Source organism: Camelus ferus, chromosome 7, assembly GCF_009834535.1.
Source record: "Camelus ferus isolate YT-003-E chromosome 7, BCGSAC_Cfer_1.0, whole genome shotgun sequence".
NCBI classification, from domain to species: domain Eukaryota; kingdom Metazoa; phylum Chordata; class Mammalia; order Artiodactyla; family Camelidae; genus Camelus; species Camelus ferus.
In genome coordinates this window covers 38,854,510-38,877,094 of record NC_045702.1, presented here as the reverse complement: position 1 = coordinate 38,877,094, position 22,585 = coordinate 38,854,510, and the positions used below count along the sequence as shown (strand labels likewise).

The window sequence follows — 22,585 nt, the reverse complement described above, 5'->3', positions numbered from 1 at the left end:
TATTGCCAAGGTAGACCCACCCTTATTGACAGTTCTAGTATATATAAAATGGATTACTGCACATCCTTTTCTCACACCTTGGCGTTTTATGGGTTTCCAGAATTTCGTACAGCCCAAAGTAGAGGGAATATTTATGACATTTTTAAAACAAAACAGGAGAGAATTACTTTTCTCTCTCTTCCTTCACCCCCTCAGACTTAGGAACATGATTGACTTGGCTTTATAGGGTCCACATTCCACATCTAAATGAAACCCAGCTGAGGATGGAAAATTTCAACACTATCTTGTCCTCCCAATGTCAGCTGACAAAGGATAAAATAACTGCTTTCCGTAACATCATTTTCAGTTAAAACAAAGAGAGAATAGTATTTAATATACAGATCTATAATAGCCCTGGTGGTATTCTTGTTGTGGCTTATACATAGTTGTTTAATTAGCCTCTGCAGTGTATTACAGTGGTTTTCAATTGATTTTCCTCTATGGTACTACTAGTTAGATTTTTTGATACCAGTATTAGGCCAGCTTTGTAAATACATTTTGAGCATTTTTTCTATACTGAAGAATTTTTTGAAAGAGCGTATTCTATGAAATGATTCCATCATCAAATAACGTATCTTTTGGAAATTAGGCATACACTTTAACATGTTAAAGACTAAGAAAAATGCTGGAAATAACTTGTTCACTTTGTTTAGCCTAGCATTTCCCACATTTAAACACCAAGTGCTTTTTTTTTTTGGTGGAGCATCTATTGACTTCCTCTAGACCATTAGAAGCACACTTTGGAATCCATTGGCATGTGTGTATTTCTCCCCCTCCCCTGCTTTTAAAAAATGTTACCCTTATTTGCTGTTATGTTTCCTTTTCTTTCTTAATTTTGTATTGCTGTCACTGCCTCACTTTTTTTTTTTTTTTGAGTAGTTTTGCCTTGGAATTTTAAAAAATTCAACCAGAACTGTTATTTATTTGCCAGACTTACTCTAATTCATTGTGCTTTGAATCTCTTAATCTTTTCCCTGGCTACTGTGGTTTTCTTTGTTCCTTTTTTCAGATTTCTTACTTGGATGCTTGAATCAATCAATTCTTTTAGAACACTGAAAGCATTTAAGGCTATGAATTTATCTTTGGGTACAGCTTTGCCAACATACACATTTAACTGTAGTGATGATGTAGAATGCCTTGGTGAAAATATTATAGGCTTAAGAAGCAGCTATACCTTTATTAGGATTCTGCTCCTTATTTCATGACCTTGAGCCTCAGTTTATGCTACTGTAAAATGGGACTATTAATTCTTAGGTTTCAGGTTTATTTAAAAAAATGTAATTAAATTTTATCTGTAGAGTTCCTAGCATAGTACCTGGATGGTGGATTGTTGACCAATGGGTGCCTATCATTATTATTGTTATGATTTACAAATAGTCTATAATTTCAATTTTGATTTCCCCTTGACACAGCAGTTGTACAGTAGCTGTTTAGGAAAGTGATTTTACTTACCAAATAGCAAGATTTAAAATTATACAGTCTTCCTAATTTTAATTGTTTTATAAGCTGATCAAAACATGTGTCTTTAAAATTTTGCATAGCTAAACTACATAAGCAAGGGATAGATCTGGATTTTGATGGAAATCCTTTTTGAAGGCCTCTCTCTGCTTAACCTGTCTTTTCTATTCAGAGCCAGAGCCACATGATTAGTAGAAATTATCCCTGATGTTGGTGGTTAGTTGATAAATATATTTATTTTGCACTGCTTTGTAATTGGGCTTCTTTTTGTGTGCTTTCAAGAGAATTAACATTGAAACAGAAGAAAAGAGCAAATCAAGTACTGTGTGCTAGCTACTATGTCAGCCGTAAAGCCCCTTTATATTGTATTTGTTGTAAAGATCACCAAAGAAAAAATATTTTATAATATCCCCAAGAAATTCATTCCAGTTTGTCAACACTTGTGTCAGGAATTTTTCTTTAAATAATTCTCAAAAGTATTTTGCATTGTAATTCTATTTTGCTTTGATTTTATAAATCTGTTTTATGATAAACGTAGAGGGTTCCGTGGGAAACTAGCTGATATCATCAGATTGAAGGTGTTCTTTTTGGCCATTTTGCTAAAGTATTAAACTAAGATAGCTTTGTTTCTTTTCTTTCTTGTTTTATAAGAAATAATTTACCAGAGAAATGCTCTTGGAAAATCAAATTTGTACATTTTATTATTTGAAATGGAGGATGACTTAAAATAAAGACTATTACTTTTAAAATTAGGCCTTAGGAAAGTTATTATTAATATCTAAGCAAATTTTTATGATAAATGTGCTTTTCATTTTTTCCAAGGTATTTTTCCCTGTTTGTATCACATGTGGAACATTCTGTTCTATGAGTTTTCCCTGTAGGATTTTAGAGTTAAGGAGTCATTTACCTGCTAGTATCCTCTCTCCTTCACTCTCTCTTAAGGCACTGGTCTATTCTATAATTCAGACCCTCAGTTGAAAAGGAACTGACATATACGTGAATAAGAGAGGGTTTATGCATTCCTTGAGGCATGTTCCATTAATCACCTAGCCACTTTACCAAGGAGACTGAAAATTGTGAATCATTTCCTTCACTGCTACATATTCCTTGACTTAGGAATATGGTTAATGTGTGCTACAATTAACTGTTTTATATCTGTTTTATTTTTGTTCTTTGTTTTAACATGTAGTATATAATTTTATACCAATTGCAGAGATAGGCAATTAATATTTTGCATTTCCTAGCATCAAGACAAGTCTTTTGTTGATGGGTACACATAGTTACATGGAAACACATGTATATGAATCAATAATTTACTTCCAGTGACAGACATCTGTGTAATGTCTTTCCTCTGATACATCATTGGTAGAACAGTATTTGGCAGTGAGAAAGCAACAGTTGTTACCGATTTTGTATTCTTTTGGCAGAGCTGCATCAATTCTCCCATACCCTGATCCAGCTGAGATATTAGATGGATTGCTGTACTGTACTTGCATTTGAAATTTCTTCCTCTGTTTTTACTCTGAGTATTTATTTTCCGTCAGCTTGTAACGTAGCATTGATTGGTGCAAGTAATGTATTATTCATGCTATTCTGGTTTCATTCCATTAGTGCTATCAGCATTAGTATTCAGTCTAAAGAGATACAATTATGTCAAGAGCTCTCTGGATCAGCTTATCCTGTTTTGCATTTGTTTCACATTTATAGAAGACACTTCTTTTGTATAGTAGACCTTTTAGTTTTGTTGCTGCCAATTGAAATGATATAAAAAGCTAATATGAGGCTGATGTAAATATAATCAGTTAAATAATTTTTCAGTTTATGAGCAATCATTGTACCAAATTTGGAAACATATCAGGAGGAAAATAAAATCATTCATAATTTCATCACCCTGTTCACAGCTTGATCCAGTGCCTTGCCTTCTACTCTCTTTTTTTTTTTTTAAATAAAATTAAGTTCATATTATATATACAGTTTTGAATATTGATTTTTTTTCCTTTAGCATTATGTGTAATAAACATTCTGGAAAACTTGAGTTTTTATGTATTTATGATTAGTCACACTGTATCAGTTTCAAATGTTATTAATTTTCAAACATTTCATAAATTTCAAACACTAATTTTCAAACATTTCAACTTTTCCATAGTTTTATTTGCATCAACAGTAATGCATATCCTTGTTCATAAATCTTTGGTCATGTGTTTGATTATTTCCTTTGATTAGATTTCTAGAAGTGAAATTATTGGGACAAAGAATATAAACATTAAAAAAGCTCTTGATACATATTGCCAAACAACTTTTCAAATAACTGAACCATTATCTCTTGGTCAAAAAATACAATCTTCCTTTTTTAACTTATGTTGCTATAGTCATTTTTGGTGTAATGTTGTATATCTCTGTCTTTTTAGTAATATATTCACAAAAATAGACAAATTAAGACATTGTTAGATGGCTAAAATAACCAAAGCAACCTGATGGAAAGCTTCTTCACACTGAAAGCTGCCTGATGTTTGGGGGGACTGTCTTTTCTTAGCATGTGATTTCTGACGACTTAAATTGTTAGATTCTGTAGCTAAATGTATAAATAGGATTAAGAATATGTCTGGGCATTCAGACATATAACAGTTCTGTTGTCTGCTGTGGAAAAGTGAGAGCTACAGTCTACAGCTTCATGAATAGTAACTGGGTTTTTATTGTGTTTTACCTGTGTTTTTACCTAGTTCATAGAACCATTTAGTGATCTAGTTTTGTTATTTATAAGCATACCTAAATTAGTAGAAAGTCTAGATAATCTAATCAAAACAGGTTACATTTGAAGTAACATACCTGCTCATTAACTTATTGAATCTTCAGCAGTGGAATCCAGAATGTACACTGATGGCCATGACATAATATTATATGAATTTAAAGTAATAAGTGGCTTTGAGCTTATAAAATATGCAGAAAACACTAAGTTCAAAGGAAGTGTTTTAATTAGAGTGTTGTAATTTTATTACTACCTTTTAGCCATCTACCACAAGACATTTTAAGGAATATTAGGAAATCTCACATCCTCTGTAAAGACTGTATGGAATGAATAATGATTTCTATTCTTCTGTCCAAGTTGGTGGGAATGCTGTTTTTATTACAAAGTAACCCTAAAACTTGGGCAGAATATAAATACTTCATTTTGGGAAGGTCATTTTTGGTACTCTTTCTGTTTCTATTTTATCTCTCTTTAGGTCCTGCATTGGTAGACTTCTTATTGATGGTGAAGGGAAGGAAGCACTGGAATTATCAAGATACTTGGAGTCATTTAAAAATTCTGTCTGTAACATTTACTAGCTGTATGACATTTGTTAAGTTCTAGATACTTTCCAAGCCCCAGTGTTCTCACCTGTTAATGAGGGATGACATTACCTCAAAATGTTTAGGGAATAATGAGTGATATGCCCCATTTTTAGGAGATTCTTAATAAAAGTTTGTCCCTTTCTTGTCCTTATGTGTAAGATATGTGGAAGGTTAGTACTAGACCAAGGACTCTGTTGAAAGGAACCAAACCATGAAGCATGCAGCACTCAGAAAAATTACACCTTCAAAAATCTTTTTATCCTTTCTCTGCAGTACAGATGCATCAATAGATATTGAATTTAATGCCAAGTATGTGGGTTGACAACGTCCTGTGTTTGCAGCTGTTGGAACCAGTTTGTCCAGTTTTCAGGAATCATAATTATAAAATGTTATTCACAGAGTAGCAGGACCTGTTCATTATGGTGACATTTTCCATAAAAATCATTGAATTGGTTCTAAGAGGATTTTGTGTGTTCTCTTGTGACACTGAGGTATAGACCCTTCTGTTTCTGATATTTTGAAAACTTAAGTGCTCAGAATTATCAATATATTTGGCTGCTCCTTCCATTGAATCAAGGGTACTGTGAAGAATTATCAGGGCATTCTTTGAGACCAGAGGTGGCACCATGTGTTCACTTGGGACAGGTGGCTATAGCCCTCCTATGACCTTCAGCAGCCTCCTCCAATTCTTTGATATGGAGAGATAACATATTTACAGTTTTTTTAAGTGGAAAGTACCATGCAAATGCAGTTTCAAGAAGCCCCTTAACTTCCAAGCCGATTGCTACACTGAGGCTGGAGCCACTACAGTTTGCTTGGTTTAAGCAAGAATTATTAGTTTGCCATCACCTACTATCTTTCTGCTACTTAACTCTTTCCTGAATCCTAGAGACATGGGAACCCTGTAACAAAAACTTATGACCACTGCTGTCACTATGGATGTGAATATTTTTGCATGTTTGGAATAAATGCATTATGGTGTTCTTGAAGAAAGATGCCTATTGGTTAAATCCTTACTTTCTTATTATTACTGACTTTTGTAATATTCCTTTGATGAGTGTACTAACTTTGAATCATCTAACATCTAACTTCAGATGATCATAGCTTAGAAAGTTAGTTTCTTAAGGGATATTATATAATTGACAGTTGTAATTATGTAATTTATAATCTCACACCCTCATACTAGAAATAATGAGTAAAAATATATAGTTTTTTAAGCCTAATCAAAGGCATTAGATTTCCTGAAATTATTTAATATCTGTTCATGTAATACTCCAATCTACTTCTGACTCCCATTTGCTGTCACAGCTTTTTAGATCCACCTTGACTGTTGCATTTGTGACATTTCACTATAATAATTTGATAACACATTTATTTTGTTAACAACGCTGTGAGCTCTTTATGAAAGGGGGGCCTATCTTTTTCAGTGATATCTCTGAGTGTTAGTAATTGTCCCCGTTGTAAATAAGTGCCAGATAAATGTTTTCCAAAAGACCTTGAAATGACTTAAGTATGGAATACTATATAAAATGCTCAAATTACAAAACAGAAGTCTGAGATCATTTTTGTGTAACTTGACTTGGAACCGTGACTTGATTTATTTAGCATGAATTTTGGTGGTGGTACTTGTACATGAGTAAGGAAATTTTAATAGATGATTCAGAATATCAGGAATTATTATTTTTTAAATTGATGTATAGTTGACTCATAATATTATATTAGTTTCAGGTGTACAACATAGTAATTCAATATTTTTATAAATTACACACTGTACAAAGTTATAGAATTATTGATTATATTCCCTGTGCTGTACATTTTGCTCCTGCGGCTTAGTTACTTTAAAATTGGTAGTTTGTACCTGTTAATCCCCTTCACCCATTTCCCCTCTTCCTCTGTTCCCCTCATTTTTGGCAACCACTACTTTGTTCTCTGTACCTGTGAGTTTATTTCTGTCTTTTTATATTTGTTCACATGTTTTGTTTTTTAGATTCCACATATAAATGGAAACATACAATATTATAAAAATAACAACAATAACAACAAAATATCAAGAATTAAATAAATAGCCTACAGCTTTTAGGTGTCAGTTGGACCAGCCTTCTGGACTGTTAACTCTCTTTTATCAAAATCTTTTTTTTTTTTTTTTGTTTTTTTGAGTGAAGGTAGATTTATTCAGAGAGATACATTGAAAGGCAAGAGAAAGGCCATGAACGTGTGGGGTGCTCAGATTAAAAGTACGTGCACACTCCATAGACAGAATGTGGGCTGTCTCTGGAGAGGGAGGGAGAGAGGGACTGCCCGAGGAGCCGTGTTGCTGATTTTTATGGGCTTGGTGGCTTCATATGCTAATAAGTGGCCGAAGAGATAGAGCGATAGAGGAGAGAATGAGAAAAGATCGAGGGGAGAAAAGCCTTTGGCGCTGTGGGCTCCTTTACAGCTAGAGAGCTGGTCTCTGCCAGATCCTGCAGGTAGCGTCAGCCACCACCTAAGGGTACCTGAATCTGCACAGCATGGGAGAAACTCCCTGCCACCCTCCGAAGTGAGGGGAGCTGTAACCCAATAGGCAGATCAAGATTATACCCTTTGAGCCCTGTTTCTTTATGTAAATGCCCCATGTTGGGCGCCAGAGATATGCTGCAGGGAAACAGATGTGGGGCATGAGAAGGGCTGTGTCCCAGGTCTTGGCTGAGCCCCTGGGACGTGCCCCGCCAAGTGTGGGTCCTTGGCTTTGCGCAGGAAAGAATTCAGGAGCGAGCCACAGTCGAATGAAGGTAGATTTATTCAGAGAGATACACTGAAAGGCAAGAGAAAGGCCACAAGGTGTGGGGGTTGGGTGCTCAGATTAAAAGTAGGTACACACTCCATCGACAGAATGTGGGCCTTCTCCAAAGAGGGAGAGAGAGGCGCGGCTCTTTTATCAAAATGTTGTTCACAATCTTGTCTCTGGTTTAGGCCCATCTCAAACATTTAATCCTTGTCTGGAATGATAATTAGAAACCACCTAATTCAACGTCGTCTCTGTTGAGGCAAATTGAGTTAGGATAAACTGAAACTTGCCTTGGCATTACCTTCTTTAATGTCAGAGCGAGGCTTGCCTGTTGTGAAAGGCTGTGCAGCTGCCCTCAGCTCCCACACCACTCATCTCCCAGTGACTTGAGAGTATTCACTGAACAAAAGCCAAGTACTATATCAGGTTAACTCCAGGGTATTTTTAGTGGATATACATGAATGTTTGTCAAACTATTAGTCTTAATCGCTAAATTTCAGAGAAACATCAGAGTGGTACCTATAAGATTTAACTTCCAATTTCTTTGGGAAAATTCTTTTGAATTTTGCATTAATTCTTTAGCTAGAAACAGAGATTGATTTATATTGAGGATTACTGCACACAAGAAATGAGAGCTTCTGAGATAATTGTGTTCATGTGTTTTCAGTGTATCTTTGGGAACAGCTTTTGCATTTCAACAAATAATATATTCAGTATTTTTGCTAGGCATGGTGTTACATTCTAAAATATAGAAATGAAAAAGGCATAGGCTCTCTTCTTTAGCAATCCTAATCCACTGGCAAAAAAAGTACAAAAGGTACATTGTAATACCTTATGATAAGGGCCACAATAAAAGTTTTGTGGGTTTTTTTGTTTGTTTGTTTTTTAGAATGCCATAGGACTAAACTGACTGGATATCCATATATAAAAAATACAGTTGGATCCTCACATCACATCATAAGCAAAAATAAATTCTAAATGAATTAAATACCTAAATGTGAAAGGTATAGCTTTTATAAGAGAATAGGGAAGCATATCTTTATAACCTCAGAGTAGGGAAGAATTTCCTAAAGAAGCTACAAAAATCTCAGCTAGTCTTTAAAAGAAAAGACTGATAAGTCTGACTGTTAAAATATAAAACTTTTATACAACAAAAGACACTATAAGCAAAATTAAGACAAAATGTTTTTAGGTCATTCTACTAACAAAAGACTATGTGAAGAACTACATATAAATAAAGAAAACAAACCCAGTGGGAAAAGGGGCAATGCATACGTGAAGAAAATTCCCAAAGAGGCAGTGTAAATAGCCAAAATACATATAAAAAGATGCTTAGCCTTTGATGCTTAGATGCTTTGGTAGTGATCAAATAAATGTAAACTAAAAACACAGAGTGAAACTCCATTTCACACATATCAAACTGAAAAAAAAATTAAAGTATCTGTTAGGATGAAGTATTGACAAGTACATGGAACCATGAGAATTTTCCATATACTACTAGTAGGAGTACAAGTTGGAACAATATGTGGAGAGCACTTAAAATGAATGAACTAGGGCTACACATGTCAATGTTTAAAACAATCTCAAAAATGCAATGTTGAGAAAATAATAAAGTAGAGGAATACCTATGGTGTGGTATCAAAGTTTAACCACATGTAGGATCTATTGTTTAGGGATACATATATAGTAAAAGTATACAAACAATGTATTCAGGATACTGTTTACCTCCAGGGATGGGAGCAAGTCCCAGAGGGGCTTTGGCTGTATCTAAAAATGTTTAATTTATTAAATCTGTGGCAAATATGGGATCATGTAAGTCTTTAAGATGCTGGTTGTTTGCTATATTATTTTCTGTACCACCCTGTATGTTTTAGCTATTTCATATGGAAAGGAAAGGGAGACAAAGCACAGTGGAGAATTAATTCTCTGAAGGAAGGTCAGCGAGGACTCTTTGGAATAGGTGCTTTTTAAGCTGGTTTTGGAAAAAGTGGTATAGTATGTAGAAAGGCACAGGGTTATTAAATAGCATTTTGTGTTCAGGGACCTATATGCAGTTTGTCATTTCTATAGTTCCAAGACAGGGGTGTGGATGGGATGAGAAAACAGGAAGGTGACTGGAGTTGAGACTAGAGAATGAGCAGGATTTAGATCTTATAACAGGATATTCATTTCCCAAGGCAGGTAAATTTTTCTCACACATTGCTTTTCTCTACTTTGGTTGGGACAGTCAGTTCATTGAGTTAATGATGACTAGAACTCCTGAAGGAGATTCTTTTGACCTTAGTTTATAACCTTTGGTAGGTGCTCTCAAGGTTTAGAGGACTCTACTGGTGCTTTGGTAGATAGGCAGCCAAAAATGAACACAGAGTTTTCAGTCTTTGAGCTGATTTACAAATAGCCGGAACACCTACACTAAGGTTAGTGGGTTACCCAGTTTTAAAGCCTGGGGCCAGCTCAGGTCTGAGGGACATGCTAGGCATGGTCCTGTTTTTCTTCCCTGGGCCAGTTACACCTTCCATTACTACCAGCCATATGGCTCTGCCAGTCATGTCTTTGTTTCATTCTTTTTTTAATACATTCATTTCTTGCAAGAAGTTTCTCTTGGAGTGCTCTGGAGTGGGGTGTTTTGGTTTTTGAGTGACTGCCTCTGTGAGCTCTTACTGTGTTTTGCATATATCAAATAAACTTAACTGAGTTTCAAAGAATGCCCTTTACAATATTATTTTGCAGGAAAATGCTGTTATCTTTTCTGTGCTATCCATGACTTCATAGATTTCTAATTTTCCTTCCCAGCTTTCTTTATTCCACACTGAAGCATTTCTGTCTCCGTAAGGCTGTACCTACATTCACTTTCCCACTTTCTTATTGCTTCTTTTTTGTATATATATATATTTGAAATATAGTCAGTTTACAATGTTGTGTCAATTTCTGGTATACAGCATAATTCTTCAGTCATATGTGAACATGCATATATTTGTTTTCATAATCTTTTTCACCATAAGTTACTACAAGATATTGAATATAGTTCCCTGTGATATACAGTATAAATTTTTTGTTTATCTATTTTATATACATTAGTTAGTATCTGTAAATCTTGAACTCCTATTGCTTCTTAAAGGAGTACCTTCCTCTGTAGTCTTTTCTGATAGCTAGAGGAGGGCATAAGGAACTGGTTGTGATGTGGGCAAAGCAGATAAGGTGAATCTTAGCAGTTTGGTTTTGCATCAGGTGCTTGTCTAGAACAGCACATGGTATACCAGGGGAAATTTGACATGAATCAGAAAATGATTTCTGGTAGTATAGTGCAAAAAGGTTTGGAATTTAGGACTGGCAATTTTCTAGTTATGTAATCTTGGAAAAGACTCTTAGTATCTCCAAGTCAGTTTCATCCATTGAAGGATGGAAATAATAACACTTATCTCATATAGTTTTGTAGTTTAATTTATCTTAAAGTGCATTGCAAATTACATAGTGCCATACAAATATAAGATATTAGTGTCATCAGTATTCTTAATGATGCCTAGCATTCTTCTGGTCTTTTTTGGCTTCATCAATACATGATGTCAGTGTGCTTATAGTTCAGCATAGACCGACTTTCATCCCTATTTTTAGTGGCCTTTGTTTTATAAAGAAAGGGTAGATTATTTGTCCACAGATGAATAGCAGCTGGGGGGCATCCCTTTTAACACATAAAAATCACTGAATGTAGAATGGTGCTCGTGGGGATGCTATCATGTAGTGCGTGCAGAGTTGTGGGCCACAGTCCCTAGTTTTAGGGGGCTGTCCTTCAGTCTTTGGATGCTGTGCTCAAGGATTTGATATCAATAAAGAGAAGCTGCCAGAATTTCAACATTTCCTTCTCAAGTATTTATCAAGAACCTAAAAGAATTATAAAACATTATGTTAACTGATGTTAGAGAGTCATTGGAAATTCTTGAATATGGAAAAATTCCAGAATCCATCAATGTACCATTAGATAAAGTAGGCCAAGCTTATGTGAATCCAAGATAGTTCAAAGAGAAGTACAATGAAGTAAAACCATTTCTTGCCTATCTAGATGAGAAAGAAGGAAGATGACTGTGGATAAAGCGGTATCTTTGGGCTTTAATGGTGCTCCGTACTATTCTGGAGGCGGGAAAAAGTGAGCAACATGAATTTTCAGAGAATAAACAAGGAAATTGAATTTTCAACATGATTTAGCCTTTTCTTTGTGCACATGCAGCCAGAGTTAGTGGAATGAGAAAAAAAAAATCCAATGCTGGTGCCACCAGTTAATTTGTAGGGTGATTTTCAGCAAGTCAATTACTATTTTAATCTTTTCTTTATTTGTAATTTGAGAATACCACTGGCCCCTGCCTTTAATAGGGGCTGTTGAAAATTGAGACAGTGTATGTTACTTGCCATGAAAATATAAGGGTGAAGATTTTAGGACTCTATTGCTATATAGTTAAGAATAGTTTAGGAGTGTTCTCAAAGACCAGGCTACGTGTGCTACCTAATCAAGAAGTGTGACCTTTTGTGTTAGCACTTCCTTTGCTATGAGCTATGTGACTCTAGAAGATAAAAATCTGAAAGCCAGAGACATAAATGAAAATTTGAACAATAAAAATATATTAGCAGCATCTAAGAAACTATGGGATGGTATATATCAATATGACAGTGACAAAACTTATAATTCAATAAGTGAACATGGTCTGTAGGAATAGAAATCAGAAGAATGATTGCTTTTGGAGAGGGTGAGGAGTTAACTGGAAAAGGGAATGAGGGAACTTTCTAGTTCTAGGCTGATGGAAATGTTCTGCTATCTTGAGTAGGGTGTTGCTTATACAGGTGTATACATTTGTCAAAAGCCATTGAACTTAACAGTTAAAATTTGTGTATTTTTGCATGTAATTATGCTTCAGCAAAATAATAAAAGCAGAAATATTTTTAAATGGGAAAATTACTAGGTATGAAAGCAATAATCAAGTGGATACAGATGATCACAGTCTAAGTAGAACATCTAACTTTAATAGAAAACAGAATGAAAGAATCATCAAAGTATGTTGGAGTGGAGTTAATCTAGGAATACCCCTTATTTGGTGAGTTCTTGAGCTTGGTTTTAGGGAAAGGATAAGCTGTAGATTGCCAAAAGGAATTATCTTTCGAATCCTGGAAACCTGTATGCATGAGGGCTCAGAGGGAGCAGGGTACAAATGGGCGCAGGATAGTAGATTGATTTTCCAAGAATTTATAAGGAGTATAATGCTTTAATGTGTCTGTTCATAAAATGAGAATCCCAATAACAGCTTGTGGAAACTTAATAATTATTCATTTAATGATATTTTGGATTATTACTATATAAAATATACATTTCTTTAGAATGGTCTTTTTGAGATCTTGAGTATCCTTGTTAGTAAAGCATAAACTTGAACACCCACATGTTTTTCCATTTGTATGTCTAAGATCTCTATTATACCACAAAGTTAGTATTCACATGGTTATTATCCCTTTTAATTGGAACTGATGTGTGCTTTGATGACTTTTGTTTTATTTCATTACGTTTTTGATTTGTTTTCTAAGAATCAATTATGAGGACTTTGACTCATCTTTTGCAGAGCTCAAAAAGTTTAAGATGTGTTAAAGGCATTCCTTTACTGGTTATCTCAGCTCAACCCATAAAAGTTGCCCATCAATTACAGGAATGTTTTCAACCACCCCTGGCATATACTTCTAAGAAAATTTCACTTTCAGTCAGTTTGACAGTTGAATCCATGAACTCTTGGTCTAAAAGCCCTTGATACTAATTATCGCATTATGTTTGTCAAAGAATGGGAAAGAGATTAAGATAACAACAGTTTGCATAATTCAGACTGTAATATAAAGCATGGAAAAAGAGCAGTGTGGTTTGTGGTGTGTAAGTTGTATGTAGAATACAAACATGAACTTTTAAAAATGGAAGTGTTCTCATGTAAGTATCTGTGGCATGTATTTGAAGTACTTTGGAAACATTTCACCAAATTATTAAATTTGTAGTGGAATTAGAGGGAGGGAAAATTAATAATTTTAGAAAGTTTTAAAAATCATAAGCTGAAGTATTACAATTGATTAAAGGAAAGTGAGTCCATTTTTATCTGAAAAATTTTTACTTTCTCCTGGTTGAGAAGGAAAATGTAATTAGCATCTCACAAATTAATAGCAATGATGGGAGGCTCCTCTGTATATACATCTGATTTGAGGATTATGGTCCTTCGAAGAAGGTATGCATTAAAGATGACATGATCACTTATATTTGCCTCATTAGCTTGATGTTTATCAGATTTCTATACTTAACCTAGGTCTGGTTTGAGTTATAAGCTCCTTTCACCTGGATTAGTCCTTGCCCAAATTTCACACTATATAAATATAGGCAGAAATAAGAAAATATTCCTAAGAAATAGCTTTGAAAACTAAGGCAGTCTATCGGAAACATAAAGCGTTTTTGGCATCTTATATGTCATATATGAAAAGTTAATGGAATTGGTTTTCATTATTATACTGTCACACCTTGTATGTGGGTAAATGGGTAGATAATATACTCATTTCTGTGAAAAATTATGAGCAGTTTGTAGAAGAACTGGCAGTATTTTCAAAATTTATGAATTGGAGTATGATTTTGGTAGAACTGGACTTTGTCTTAAGCCAAATGCCTTAGTAACCAAACCTTTCGGTCTGTAGCTATTCACCAGAGTTACTTGATTTTGGTTTGATAAAAAGATAGAAATGGGAAATGAGAGTTGTTTGTCATTTTGTCTGCTGGTTCATGAAAGGAAGAATGGATAATTTCATTCTCCACTCGCGTGTTCTGAGTGGAGAGTTCTTGGCTACTGAAGGAATAGTTTTGTCACTGATTTCTCTTAAATCCAGATATCCTTTATTCCATGCCCCTCACTTCCATTTTGGGAATTCATATGTTATCCTTCCCTGTAGATTTTATGCTTTAAATATTTCTTGTCTTCCAAGGATATTATGTCATTTTTCACGTATCTTTATTAATATCATGTAGACTGAACATATAAAAGTTTCTGATCAGTGTGAAAGTGCCACAGAGAGACAGTATTTTGCTCCACTTTGGAAGCCATATTATACATAAACATGCACATTACATCATTTAAAAATATTGAAGATAACTTGTTTATGGTAGCTCACAGAGAAAAAAATGTGACAATGAATATATATATGTTCATGTATAACTGAAAAATTGTGCCCTACCCTGGAATTTGACACAACATTGTAAAATGATTATAAATCAATAAAAAAATGTTAAAAAAAAAAAAAAGAAAATAACTTGCTGATTCTCCATTTTGACCTTTAAGGAGTCCACTTAGGAGGCATTTTCTTATAGTCTCTTTGGAAAGCATTGACCTATTAAATCAAGCCAAAATGGGGTACATATAACACCAGACCTCTTCTATATGAACATGGATTATAACTTAAAAAGTAGTTTTACTTGAGACAAGTTTAGGGCAGTAAAGTGAATGCCTGAGAAAAGAAGTCATCAGCAGAGGTTTATGAATGACCAAAACAGAGAGTTCAAACTGTGCTCACAAGAAGAAGTAGTTAAAAAATTAGAAAAGGTGTTTGAATTGATGAGCTGTTGGAATTGGTCCTCTGACCTCTGAAATGACCTTTCTCATTACCTCCTCAGGTTTGAAAGATAATTACTCTCCTCTTCTTTCCCCCTAAGGCAATCCTGGCCAGAATTTAAGCTTGTCCTTTTGAAGGGTGATATCATGGTGCAGTGCTGTGGGTCAGGATATGACCTTGCACATCTGTATTTCACTAAGACCACCAAATAGAGATGGCCACCACTGTTGCTCTCTTTGGATGGGGGATTAGGGAAGTACCTCTCCAAATCCAAACCGGTCTGCATCTTGATAGCTTCCAATAGCAGGAGGATCATGCTATTCTGCCCAAACTGGTTTTTTTTTTTTTTATTGTCAATTTTAGAGAACAATGACTCTGTTATTCAAGGGGATAAAAATGAAATAAGTTATTTGAAAGTGGTCTAATATGATAGTTATTTTATATGATAAAGATTTTAAAAAGTTTTCTCTATTTTTCAACATGTTTAGCTGCTATCTTATCCTTGTAGCACTTCTGGAGTTGCAGTAATGAACAGCTTAATCAGGTCTTATAAATTTGTTGTACACTGCTAAGGTCTTTAATTGGGAATATAATAAATCCTTTAAGTAAGCACTGGTCATTATAGAAAGCTGATTTGCAACAGCTAAATGTTCACATTACACTAAAGTGAGATATAAACACTTCTTTGTAACCTGCATGTCATTATAACACACAGATGTCTTGGCTCCAAGAACACGTGTATTAAATGAGTGCTGGCTTGGATTTATGCCAGGGTCGAGGCTTAGTGATCTTAAATAAGAGCCCAGAACATCGCATGATGGGAGGTCAAGCTAACTGCCTTTTTATTAACAGAGTTCTAATCTGTACTTTGGAGTCTCTCACTGGTGGAGAGTAGATGCCCAGTACAGTCTATTCTTCTATGACATACTTAAGTATATGTGCTGCCGAAGCAAGCACTCCTACAACATACTTTAAAATCTCTCACAACTAAAGACAGAGCCTTTTCAATACATGAAGACCTTAAGATATACATTGAAAATCCTGTAGAAGACTTACCTTAGGGCAAGTAGTGGCTGGTTAGTTGCTTTAAGAACTGCTGCATTTTCCGCAGTTTTTAGTTATCTGGGGAAGCTGAGAGTGTAGAGTGCATCTTTCCCTGTGTTTAAAAAAAATGTATGTGTGTTGGCGAGAAGTGAGGGAAAGAAGGGAAAGGAAGAAGAGGAGCAAGGCTATATGCTAGGTCAGATCCACTAGTTCCGATTTTGAATTTTGAGGAATCTGGTCTCTATTGGAAACGAATCCATATAAGGACCTACATTCTGTAGGAAAATGCATGAGCCTGGGTTTTAAGGCTGTAAAGCACTGACTGACCAATTGCTGGATCCAAATGCCAGTAGAGATTGAACTGTGCTGATATTACTATTAACACTATTATTATTTTAGTTAGTGCTTTGATTACAAAATTGTGTAACTTTTGAGTGGTCTGCCCGTAACTGACCCCCTCCCCTGCCACAGCCTTGTTATTTTCATTAGGCAATTTTGCAGAATGGGAAGTTTTGCAGAGACACATATATTGCTTTTATATCAGAAATGCTTGTATATCGTGGTACATATTTACTTAGTAAACTACTTACATGTTGATGTATAGTTAAATTTTGTAGTAAGACCTCTGTGGCCAGATTGAGAAACTGAGGCATAAAAAGTTTAAGTTGTTATCATGTAATTGGAATGGTCTCTTTATCAAATTGCTTATCACTTTGTGAAACATTTTAACCCATTTGGAATGGCATGAATATGTTTTTGAAGCAGAAATGTATAATTGTATCATTATTCTTTCAAATAATACATTAAGACCTACAATCTCAAATCTAAATTTCTTTGATGTGGAAGTGGGACTTCTGGGATATAGTTTCTTGAGATTAAAACAGCAGCAACAAAATGTTAACCACTATATATGAAAATGGATAAAAAACCAAATTTCTTCTGTATTATGGCACAGGGAACTATATTCAATATTTTGTAATAACCTTTAATGAGAAAGAATATGAAAACAAATATGTGTGTATATATATATATATGCATGACTGGAACATTATGCTGTATACCTGAAATTGACACATTGTAACTGATTATACTTCAATTAAAAAAAAAACAACACACCAGCAACAACAAGAACGAATCATTTTATCATAGAGACAAGGTCACAACATTGTATAAGGAAATAAAGGAGGCCCTAAAAATGCAGTCCTTATGAGCAAAGAGAATCATTTATGTCAGACAAAAGTTCCTGTGTTCCTATGCCTACTATTAGGGTTCAGTTATAAGTCCACAGTGTTGCCAATTGGTTAATATCTTGATATTAAATATTATATTATATTAATATTTAATTAATATTAATAATTAGTAATAAAGTTAAATATTAAAGCTATTTTCTTGAAAGAGCTCAAAATTCCCTTGCAACGTTAGGTGTCATAACTATCATCATATTAAATCTAAAACCAGGCACATGTTAACTGTTGATTGGGTACTTCCTCAGTAGCACAATCATATTTGATAAACAGCCTATCTAAAAGTTCTTCATTTAAGCTTTGTTAAAGGTGGAAACGTGGTGTCTACCTAAGAAAAGACAGGAAATGATTAAATGAGAAAGTGGCTTAATTCCTGCCTTCCTCATTGTCTTGTGTATATTTCCTCTATTCCATCAAAAAGGTGGATACGACATTTTTCAGGATCAGCTACTTCCTCTTGTGCTATTGGGGCGAGTGGTGAGCAATACTAGCAAGAAGATTTGAATTGCTTGCCTTTCCATTCCCTTGGTGTGAAGCACACCAGTCCCCAGATAGGATCTGCTGTTGAGCACAGCAGAGCTTTTCCAGCTGGCATCTGGACAAGGCCTGACAATGCGGAGAACAGATTTAGTCTGAGTTGACTGTGAGACTCACTGCACCCTATATTAGGCTAAAGGTGGCAAGCCCTGCTACAAGGGAAGGTTGCTGACTAGTTTAGTTGGGGGTGGGGGGAGCCAAACATGGGCATTAAAGAATCCATTGAATTTATAAGATAAGCAAAGAAACATGTCACATTATCAAAGGCCAGGATCAAACCTAGAAGCATCCATCCAAAGACCATGCAAGAATTTTTAGGATTGCATTTCTTACACATTATCATGGAGGAAGAAACATAAAAACAAAGATTGCTAAAGATGTGCAAGAAGAGACAAACCAGAATATTCCCACTATATTCCTAGTTGGCAGGCTTCTCCCCTCACTTCTAGGCCAGATGGCCACAGACTGATTCTGTCATGAGAGGCCTGAGATCCACAATTAATTACTGAAGCTGCAGGGAAGCAATATAGTGGGCCTTCACAAAGGAACAGACTTGAGAGGAAGTCAGTCCAGGCAGACCCGGTATTTCAGAGGATAAACCTCATTACAATTAGCATTTTCAGTTCTTAATATAGTAAATAATAATAACAAATAAAATACACCTTCTGTAGTCATGGCTCTAGTTGACTTTGAGTATTGTTCTGACATTTTCTAAAATTTGCATGTAGAAAATTTAGATCTGATTTGGTTGCTTGTTAGAAGGTTAGTCATCTAATTGTTTCCCAAAGGACTTTCCCTTAAATATTTTCCTTAATTTACCACTAGATATATCTACTGTTTTTTTTTTTTAATAAATTTACCATTGATCTGTTAAAATTTTTTTTGATGTTTGTGGAATGATTAGCGGCCAGTCTGAGATGGCTGCTGTTGGTCGTGGGTCTACTAGAGAATTTCTTTGAGTTTTAAACCAGTGCTGACTTTAGATAGCTTTTACCCTAGATACAATAGATACATTATTTTGGGGAGTTCCTCCTGAAATTAAAGAATCATAGCTGACTTTAATGAAGAAGGAAAGGTGGGTATATGTTGTTCAGGGACCTCAGGTGGCCTATATGGTGTCTAACGCCTCTTTTCTTACTAGTAGAACTCCAATTTTATTTGGGACTTGGGGAAGAGAGTGGGTTGGCAAAATTTTACTTGTACCTAGTTAAAAAACTCTCCATTTTCTGAGCTCTTTTTCAGCTCAGAGTGGACATGCTTCACAGTTCCGGCCAGTGACACAGAAACAGAAGGCCTTCCACCTTCTTTGATGTTGCAACACTCCGATTCCTGGCTGCCAGATTTCTGCCTCTGTTGGCCCTGATAGCAGCAACATTGCCCACCAAATGGGAAAACAAAAACTTTCTCTGGTGGGTGTGTGTGTCAGTGCCAGCCTGTTTCTTTGGCTCCCAAATGTCCTGATCTCAGCTCTGCTCAGAACTCCAGATAGTTCCCCAGCTCAGGCCTTTCTCTGTTCCTTGTTTGCTAGCCTTTTTGGTGTCCAACACGTATTCTCTTAGCCTGGGGTTGGTTTTTCAGATTGAGATGTAGTCTGAGTGCATTCTCTTTGTCTTGGCAGTTTTTCACTTTAAGGACTCTGTTGTGTAGCCTCTCACTTGCTTTTATGAAGGCAACAAAGGGTGGGGTCCAGAACAGTGGCTCTCGAGTCAGACTGACCTAGATTTGAATCTTGAGACTTATTTAATCTCCTTGTTCCTTGATTTTCTGAGCTGCAAAATGAGAATGATAGTATCTGTCTCATGATATTGTTGTAAGGATTAGACGGGGTAATACTTGTAAGGCAATTGGCCCAGTGCCTGGGGATATAGCAAGCACTCAGTAAAGTTGAAATGATTTTATATGATAATGATGATTATTATTAAACAAATACTGAATAGAGTTATTTTCTTCCTTCTAAAGAGTAGGAATCTAAGTTTGATCGTATGATCACTAGTGCCAAATAAGCAAGTCTTAAATCTCCATTGGGCAGGGCCCATATTAGTCTTACTCACTGCTGTCTCCCTAGTGTCTGACACAGGGCCTGGCACAGAATAATTAAAAAAAATAGTTTACATTTAGTGAACACTTAGTTTGTATCAGTCTGGTTGAATATATTAACTCATTTCCTTCCAAAGAACAGCAGGGTAGGTATTATTATCCCCATCTTATAGACAAACTCAAATTTGGAGAATTTTACTTACTAACTCCAGGTCATACATTTCAACTGGCCAAGCAGAAAGCTTGTAGTCTGGTACCAGAGTTCCACTGACTTTCAACAAATATTCGTTGGATGCATGAGAGAAGGAAGGGAAGGAGAAAAGGAGGGAGAAAAGGATGAAATCCTGTATCTTGACTCCTTGTATTTGAGATTGATTGTGGTAGTGACACCATAGAACTGGCTTTTGCCACTTCAAAACGTGTTGTCCCTGAATGATTGACTTTGTGGGGAACTGTTATATACTATTTATTTCCTGGAGCTTCTGTCAGGTCAGCAATAAAGGAGGGATACATGAATTACCACCCACAGCAAATAGATCACTAACAGAATAGTGCTGGCTATTGGCAGTTTCCAATTTATGGGCAGGTTGGTTTTCCAAAATGGCTAATTTTGCTGTTTGAAACTCAGCATGTTTCACCAGTAAATAGCTAAATTACCCAGCAGAATAGCTGGAATAGTTCTGGGGCCTAGAGCCCTGGAGAGACCTTGGGGGCTGGGTGGAGAAGGGCCTCAGTGATGTGAAGCCAGCAGTGAGGGCTTAAAATGGCCTCAAGTTTTACTACTTTTGAGAAATTTACTACTTTTGAAAAATTCCTACAGTTTAATTAGTAAAATTTTTATATCATTGGAGGGCATAGCATAGGTCTGTGTTAGAGCGCAGGCATTTTTCAGGACATATTTCTGAAATAAAATATATTTAAGATGAAGTAAGCAACCCCATCCAACTGTATTTGTTATGCCTGTCTCCTTTATCACCACAGGAATTAAGCAGATAAATTGTATCATGTTGGGCAAATAACAGAAGTACCTCTTTCTTAAACAGTAGTTTATGGAATTGAGTTTATTTCCAAGTTTCTCCTTCCACAGTAACACTCTGTCTTTCTGAAATCTAGCTCTTCTTTTCCCTTGCCAAGAACCATAGTCCTTTGAACAATCAAAATAATGTTCACAAAGTCCTTGCACTTTACTTGTAGCAAAGCCCTGTACATCCTCACTTCAAACTTTGTCATTAATCATTGTCTAACCTCAGAAAAGTTGCCCAGCTCACTGGCACCTCAGCGGTTCTCATTTCTCTAGTGGGGAAGTAATATCTTCTCTACAAGGCTGTTTGAGTGTTAAGTGAGATAAGGGACACAAAACTCTGAATATAATTCATGGAATATAATGATAGCTCAATAAATGATACTTATTACTAAATATTATTTAAAATAATATATTCTTAAAGTTTCGTGCATTTCAAAAAGACAAAGTAGAGTAAATGTAATAAATGAAAGTAAGAGGGTTATTGTAGGAAGACACTCTAGCAACAGTGGGAAGTAACAACTGATCGTGTGATTGGAGAAAAGAAGACAGACACTGTAAAATTAGATACAAGAGCAACAATTGTGAAGTAGTTATAGTCATATTGTATAAGACCAAAAGAGCTTTCCACCTCTCCAGAATTTCTTCCAGCTGAATAAATGTATAGCTGAATATAGCAGTTGATATTCATAATAGGGACCTCTTTGAATCATCAGGAAAAGATTAAATTATGTGAAGTGCACTCCATTTAAGAAGACAGTGGGGTTGGAGCACAATTTAGAAAGATTTTTCTTCAAAATAGTGCCTGTTTTACTGATGGCTCTGTAGACCCTCAGCTTACCTAAAAATCCCTGAAGTTCTTTCCATATGAACATTTAAAGTACTGGAAATCAGGCTAGAACTCAGTAGTTCTGGAGTAAGAATGGCAATGCCATTAGACAAGACATACTTTTCAGATGATGTCATGATCTGGAGGATTCATATTCTCTGACTCTAACTGCAAAGCAGCTGAGCTAAAGGGTAGAAGGGGCTAAGTGGCCCTTGCTGGGCTGACAGTGCCAGCCTGGATCTATGCAATGCTACTCTGGACTTAAGCAGGACTTAAGAGCTTTCTGGCTTTTTCTGGTTGCCCCTCACCCCTTCGTCCTTACTCTTCCTGGGAGGCAGTATTGTATAGTGGTCAAGAACATGAGCTTTGGAGATCTACCTGTTAGGAATGCTTTTGGCTGTAACTGAAACCCAACTCAGACTGGCTCTACTAATAAGGCAATGTATGGGTCCACAGGATTCAGGGTTGTCTATCCAGTGACTTCCATTCCTGTGGCTCACTTGGCTTTGTCTTCCTCTATGTTTTGGTTTCATCTTCAGGCTGGTAATGGTGAGATGTCCACAGCAGTGCTGGACATGTGACATCTGGAGTCTTACTTAAAGCATTCAGCAGACTTTTCCTTATTTCCCTCTGGCCTATATGGGGTCACCTATTCATTTTGAAAGTAATCTCTG

At 35.7% G+C, this 22,585-nt stretch overlaps 1 protein-coding gene and 1 long non-coding RNA gene across 20 annotated transcripts in view; one reads left to right on the top strand and one right to left on the bottom strand.

Moving 5' to 3' along the window:
- The window catches only part of BBS9 (Bardet-Biedl syndrome 9), a 622,708-nt gene that overhangs the window by 249,731 nt on the left and 350,392 nt on the right, over positions 1 to 22,585 (top strand). The window lies entirely within an intron of this gene.
- On the bottom strand, positions 1,000 to 13,292 carry LOC116664894. Its single transcript, XR_004321423.1, has 3 exons — positions 13,173 to 13,292; positions 11,634 to 11,638; positions 1,000 to 1,013 (listed from the first exon to the last, which is right to left on the bottom strand). It is a non-coding gene; the product is annotated as an uncharacterized LOC116664894 (long non-coding RNA).